General features: G+C 45.2%; 1 protein-coding gene and 2 long non-coding RNA genes across 3 annotated transcripts in view; 2 read left to right on the forward strand and 1 right to left on the reverse strand.

Annotated features, from left to right (window-relative positions):
- Window positions 1–7,618, reverse strand: part of LOC135245748 (uncharacterized) — a 516,260-nt gene that overhangs the window by 73,578 nt on the left and 435,064 nt on the right. The window lies entirely within an intron of this gene.
- Window positions 1–7,618, forward strand: part of LOC135245707 (NACHT, LRR and PYD domains-containing protein 12-like) — a 343,935-nt gene that overhangs the window by 26,132 nt on the left and 310,185 nt on the right. The gene's annotated exons all lie outside the window — the stretch shown is intronic.
- On the forward strand, window positions 2,531–6,318 carry LOC135245745 (uncharacterized). Its single transcript, XR_010327368.1, has 2 exons — window positions 2,531–2,717; window positions 2,958–6,318. It is a non-coding gene; the product is annotated as an uncharacterized LOC135245745 (long non-coding RNA).

A 7,618-nucleotide genomic window follows, 5' to 3' on the forward strand; every position in this document is an offset into this window, starting at 1 on the left:
TATGTGTTTTTATATTAATGTGTGTAAGGTGTGTACACACTGCTATGTGTTTGTCACACTCAGCCCTGTTAGTTTATATTAATGCGTGTACAGTGTGTAACACACTGCTATGTGTTTGACACACACAGCCCTGTTAGTTTATATTAATGCATGTAAGGTGTGTGTGTCCTCTCTGCAGGCTGTCAGGCTGTAGAGTCACACAGAGAGGCTGTGATTCTCTGGCTTCAGCTCTGTGTTCAAACCCCTCACACCTGAGAGAGCTGGACCTGAGATACAATCACCCAGGAGACTCAGGAGTGAGAGCGCTGTCTGCTGCTAAACTGGACACACTCACACTGCTGTAAGTACAGAGAGTTTCCACAATGCACCTCACACACACACACACACCTGAGAGAGCTGGACCTGAGACACAATCACCCAGGAGACTCAGGAGTGAGAGCGCTGTCTGCTGCTAAACTGGACACACTCACACTGCTGTAAGTACAGAGAGTTTCCACAATGCATCTCACACACACACACACACCTGAGAGAGCTGGACCTGAGACACAATCACCCAGGAGACTCAGGAGTGAGAGCGCTGTCTGCTGCTAAACTGGACACACTCACACTGCTGTAAGTACAGAGAGTTTCCATAGTGCACCTCACACAAACACAGAAGGAGTTGGGGGGGTGGGGGCATGGAGGGCACTGTACAAACCAGCGTTACTCAAGAGAGTTGGGGATCTCCTGTGGACGGTGCTGCATGGGATCACTGCAGTAAATAAGATGCGGTTGTTGTAGTTAGGGGTTTGATCAGGGACACAGTATTACAAAGCAATGGAGAACCTGAGTGTGTTTCAGTGTGTGTGTGTTATAAGGGTGTTTTATGTTCAGTGGAGGGAGGGGAGCTATTTTTGCACATGGAACAGGGTGAGTGAATGGAATAAGTTTCTGTGACAAACACGCCTGCCACAGGCCACCGAAGTGGCTTTCCTTGGGGCCCTCCAGCACAGAGACACAGGGAGATGATGTTAAAACAGTCCACATTTATTCCACGAGGGTTTGGCAAGATGGTAACGCCAAATGAGCAGATGTAAAAACCCTGTCATGACCGAAGCTGCCTGGTGTGGGTGGGGATGGCAGATTTAACCTGTGCGCAGTGATTACCTCACTACGCACAGGTGCAGCCACTCCTGTTCCTGGGTCCAATTAGCCTGGCCAATTATCTAATTCTTCACCAATTATCCAATTGGCCAGGTCTAATTAGCTTGACCCAGGGCAGGTGTGGCTGCTTAAACCAGCCATCCCCACACCACATACCCCCAACGCCAAACTGAGGCCAGGGAGAATCACTGGCCGAAGCCTACCCCTCCCCCCCCACCCCTGCACTCCCAACAAAGCAAAAGACAAATAAAAATAAAAACTCTAAACACGCAAAAAAAAAAAAGTCAGGGTGGGTGACCCCGGAACAGTCCAGTACATGCTGTGCCCCTCCTTCTGACGACAAGGCAGCCCTTCTTCCTCCTCCCTCCCGGAGCACGGGATGTCCTGGGCTGCTCTGCTGGCTGGTGGGGGCGTCACCGGCTTGGGCTGTTCCAGGGGCTGTGGTGGGGTGGCTGGGCTGGTGGGCTGGTGGGCTGGCCTTCTTGTGGCGCTGGGGACCAGGAACCCTCGTGGCTGTGGTGGCCGCCAGTCGGCTCTGCTGGCAGGCGGCTGCAGGCTTATCCCCTCATGGGCTCCGGGCAAACCAACCAGGCCAAAACAAAGAACTAAAAACAACCAAAACGGACGAGAAAGGAAGCAAAACGGCGCGGCCACCGCTCGTGCGCCGCCCGTGGCTGACCCGCCTTCCCGGCCAAGTCCAGCTCACGGCGCGACCACCTCTCGTGCGCGGCCCGTAGCTGACCCGCCTTCCCGGCCAAGTCCAGCTCACGGCGCGACCACCTCTCGTGCACCGCCCGTCGCTGACCTGCCTTCTCGGCCAGGTGCAGCTCCTCAGCATCCCAGCTGAGGATTGCCTCCTTCCCCTCCCTGGTCATCTTCAGCTCCCCATTTTTGGCCCGGAGGATCCGCCCGAAGCCCTGTCGGGAACACCTCAGCCGCCCCTCCTCCAGTGTGCTTCCTGGCTGGCCCTCCTGTGCCTCTTTGCTGTGCCGGAGGAGCCCCACGTTGGGCGCCACTGTGGCAAACACGCCTGCCACAGGCCACCGAAGTGGCTTTCCTTGGGGCCCTCCAGCACAGAGACACAGGGAGATGATGTTAAAACAGTCCACATTTATTCCACGAGGGTTTGGCAAGATGGTAACGCCAAATGAGCAGATGTAAAAACCCTGTCATGACAGAGAGCTCCCTGGTGTGGGTGGGGATGGCAGATTTAACCTGTGCGCAGTGATTACCTCACTACGCACAGGTGCAGCCACTCCTGTTCCTGGGTCCAATTAGCTTGGCCAATTATCTAATTCTTCACCAATTATCCAATTGGCCAGGTCTAATTAGCTTGACCCAGGGCAGGTGTGGCTGCTTAAACCAGCCATCCCCACACCACAGTTTCCTTTCTGACAGTTTTGTGTTTTTTTCATATGATCGTGGTTTTGTGTTTTATTGTGCCTTTGTTTTTATATATGTGATGTCATTGGTGTGTTAAGAGTGGAAATAAAGGATGGTTAAAATTCTGTTCTGCTGTTCTTACAGTGTGGACCATGGAGGAGAGAACAGGACCAAACCAGGACCCAGGAAATGTGAGTCTGTATCGACACAGAACACTTTCCATAGATACACATTCTGCTGTGTGTGTGTGTGTGTGTGTGTGAGAGAGAGAGAGAAAGAGACTTCTCTCTTACACACATAAACACACAAACAGAAACACACATGTACACAAATACACACACAGAGGTACTATGACAGTCCTTTCTCTCTCACACATAATAATGTGAATATTAATAGTGATAATTAATCTCATTAATGTCTCTGGTGTGCAGACGGCTGTCAGCTCACACTGGATCCAAACACAGCGCACAGAGAGCTGTCTCTGTCTGAGTGGAACAGGAGGGTGACACACACACCGGGGAGAGAGGAGCCATATCCTGATCATCCAGAGAGATTTAAGCACCGGACCCAGGTTGTGTGCGGAGAGAGTGTGTGTGAGCGCTGTTACTGGGAGGCTGAGTTGAGGGTGTCTGAGAGCGGAGAGGTTTATATAGCAGTGACAGATAAAGGAAGCAGCAGGAAAGGACGGGGTTTTGACTGTGTGTTTGGATGGAATAAAAACTCCTGGAGTCTGGGCTGCTATAAAGTCAGAGTCTCTGATAAACTCAGTTACTGTGTCTGGCACAATGATAACAAAACACACATTCCTGCCCCCCCCTCCCCCTACCGCAGAGCAGGAGTGTGTGATGATGATGATGATGATGGTGGAGGAGTGTGTGTGTACAGGGTAGGAGTGTGTGTGGACCGTCCAACCGGCACTCTGTCTTTCTACAGCGTCTCTGACTCTGACACACTGACCCTCCTGCACAGATTCCACACACACTTCACTCAACACAAACCCCTCTGTGCTGGATTTTATGTGAATAACTCCTCCTCAGTGTCCCTCTGCCAACTGGAGTAGACACACACACACAAACATGCACTCACGCACACACACACATGCCTGCAGAGACACAAACACGTGTCAACACACACTCCTCAGTGTCCCTCTGCTAACTGGAGTAGACACACACACATGCGCGCACACACACACACATGCATACACACACACGTGAGCATACACACTCCAACGCATGCACACACACACACAGACATATATATACACACACTCTCATGTACAGATACACACACTCAATCACACACTCACACACACACACACACACACACACACGTATATACACACACACACACTCATACACACACACACACTCGTATACACATACACACACACTCAATCACACACTCACACATATATATATACACACTCATATGCACCTAGACTCACACACATGCACTCACACATCTACACACACTCTCGCACAACCAGTCACACACACACCCTCTCTCTCTCACATACACTCCATCACACACACACATACTCTCACACACACCCTTTCTCTCTCAGTCATGCACACGCACTCACAAATACATACACTCATGTTTACTCATGCACACGCACTCACAGACCTATGCACGCACACTCTCTCACACCCAGTCACTCACACACACCTACACACGGACACACAATCTCACGCACACACACACGCGCATGCACACATACACGCGCTCATACACACACACTTTTTCTCTCACTCACACACTCACATACAGTATACAGACACACACATTCGCAAACGCACGCACACACACACATTTATGCAATCACGCACAAACACAAACGTGTCAACACACACACATTCTCATTCCCATACGCACGCACGCACACACATGTATAAACACACACATTCTCTTACCCATACGCACACACACACACTCATGCACTCACACATGCATACACATACATGCGTGCACACACCATATACACATGTATACACAAACATTCTCATACCCATACATACACACACACACACATGTATAAACACACACACATTCACAAAGGCACTCTCACGCACACACACATACACATACATACACTCATTCTCTTGCACGCACACACACTCAAATAAACAATCACACACACATTCACACAAACGCATGCACACACACTTTCTCTTACCCATACACACACGCACCCGTGTGTACACACACACATACTCATGCACTCAATCATACTCTCACACATGCACACACACATACATGCGTGCACACGCACACACATTCTCTTACCCATACACACACAATCCGGGCACACACATACTCATGCACTCACACACATACACACACATGTTCACATCCACAGTCACTCCCACAAACGTACGCATGTATGCACACACATTCACAAATTCACGCACACAAACACACTCTCACCCAATCACACACACACACACTCATCGACACACTTGCAACCTTCCTTGACCAATGCCTGACCAGTGCAATTTCAGCTGTGCCCAATATTATATATATATATATATAACCTCACTACAACCTAACTCCTGTACATAAGAGTATTATCTTTTAGCAGTTCAGGTTAAGCACTTGCTGTCTAAATGTGATTTTTACATTTTAATACATTTATATTGCAAATGTTCAAGGTGTGTTAATGTACTTTTGATTATTAAAACATTAATATTAAAACATTAATAAAACATTACTGCCGTTGTACCCTTAAGCAACGTACTTAACCGAAATTGCTTCAGTATATGTCCAGCTGTATAAATGGATACAATGTAAAAAATGCTATGTAAAAAAATAAAAAATAAAAAAGTTGTGTAAGTCGATCTGGATAAGAGCGTCTGCTAAATGCCTGTAATGTAATGTAATGTAATTAATGTAGTGGTAAAAATAGGTTCAGTTTCTGTCCTTTTGTTTCCTATGTTCCAGTAAACGTTTCCCACTTTTATCCACTTCACTACTTCTACCGGGAGTTGTCTGACGCGTGTTGCAATGGAAATAAAACGTATTATTGTTATTGCTTTTGTTGAATTTATTTACAAATTAAATTAACATAAAACTGCAATAATAAACAAAAACGATATTAAAGTCCATTTAAACTTTTCCAGATTCCACGGGCCCACTTTGGTTGTGCAAAACACGGTCAATGACCGTTTCCGCTCGCACCCGTCTACTCCCGCTGGCCCGCCTCACCGCACCATCTTAAATATAATTTATTCCCCCTTCTCCTATAGAGGGACACATTCATAAAATAATTAATGCACACTAAACAATAAATAACAAATACATGATAAATTCCATTATAATTTCAACTTAAATGTAGAACAGAATAAACAAATGCCATAATAGTTTTTTGGGGTTCTTATTATAATTACTATAAACCAACATAATGGCTCCTACAATTAATATAACATTGAGAATAATAATGCCAAAAGATGGCAGGGTAAAATGTTTTTGAAGTAATAATTCTATCTCCTGTATCTGCATCTTTTTTTAAAGAATCCAGTGGCAAACTCCTCCACTTAAATGTGCATTTTACTAGTTTTTACCGTTGCTTTCATTCATTTTCACAAGAGTTCCAATGTGCAAATTTCTGTGGGCAAATGCAGCTGACAGGGAGAATGCAGAATGATCGCTGCAGTGTACTTATTTCCTTTCATTACTGTAAACAATGATGGATTGAGTTTCCTTATTAATTCTGTTAGGATTGTTTTTTTCCCCCTTAATTTTCTGTATTTTCAGACAATAATATGCAATGATTAAACCTGAATTATAAAAATATTGAATGTTTTGCTGTTGTGATTTATTATTGTGTGATGTATTGAACTCCTGTGACACAGTAGTACTTATTTCATATTCTATATTGGATTATGTTTGGGCTCAATTTGAGTAGATCAGTATGGGGCTAAAATCTGCAGTTAAAGCAATGACATTCATCTACAGTAGTGGAAAAAAAATCCATTATAAGATAAATTGTGTAGTGTCTGATGAATGCTTGCTTCTGTTGCTGCAGTGTAACCACAACACTGCTTGTCTATTGAGCTGGTATGTTTGTGTTACCTCTCAAATAAATGGTTTTCCTGTAGGTTTGACCCTGGATCTGCTGCACATCAGCTGAATGGATTAGACCACTAAGCCAAAATCAGGGCAGAAGTGTGGTTTGCATGACATCCAGTCTCTGAGATGTTCCTGAGACCCTACAGTTTTTCCTCATTATTTCAGATGCATTTCTGATATCTGCAGTCACACATTACAAATGCATTACAGTATGGTATGATTGCTTTGGCTCAATGTGGAAAACTCAATTTGCCAGACTAACTGGCAAAATTCAAGATGTTTGCAATTCTGTCTCATCACTTCCATCAACATTGCCCAGGTGAGTCGCATTGCAGCACGATTGGTATTCCTGTGGCAATGTCTGTTCTGTCTGTTCTGATAATGTGATTTTTCTTATATCAGATAAGACCTGCTGGTGCAAGTTTGTAATGTTGCATTTTTATGTGTTATTTTTACTGTTTACATGTCAAATGTCTAGAGTGTAAATGTTTCTGTTTAAATGATTGGTTGAATAACACATATCACCACTATTTTCACCGACCATGTTAAACGTACTCACTCAGCTCCAAGGGCATGCTGATGTTAAACCCATATTCCAATCTGTTTGAAATGACACAAATTCTGCCTAGTCTGTTCAAACATCAGACATTTTTTTAACTCTAATTTGGATGTGCCCATTCTACTGTACCATCTCCTTTGTAAGCTAAGAAGTTCCTTTCAGCTGACTACATCAGAATCTGTACTACTGGCGTTTTATGAGAGCTGAAAATGTACAACATTGTTAATCAGAAATGATATCTGGGTGGGTAAATTGGTGGATATGCTGTAGAACATAGTTTGTCATTGATTTATAAATATACCAGTATATCCTGGGCTTTCACTGATTGTTTAATTGTGGTACATATAGCAGTGCCTGATATGCATTCTATGTTTGCAGTTTGCTTCTACCTGACTGCTTCCCCCCAGCAGGGAGACAGAGGGGTACAACCCCCTCAGCAGGGAAACAGAGGGGAGAAGACTCTGG

The sequence above is a fragment of the Anguilla rostrata genome, chromosome 19 (genome assembly GCF_018555375.3).
Source record: "Anguilla rostrata isolate EN2019 chromosome 19, ASM1855537v3, whole genome shotgun sequence".
NCBI lineage: Eukaryota > Metazoa > Chordata > Actinopteri > Anguilliformes > Anguillidae > Anguilla > Anguilla rostrata.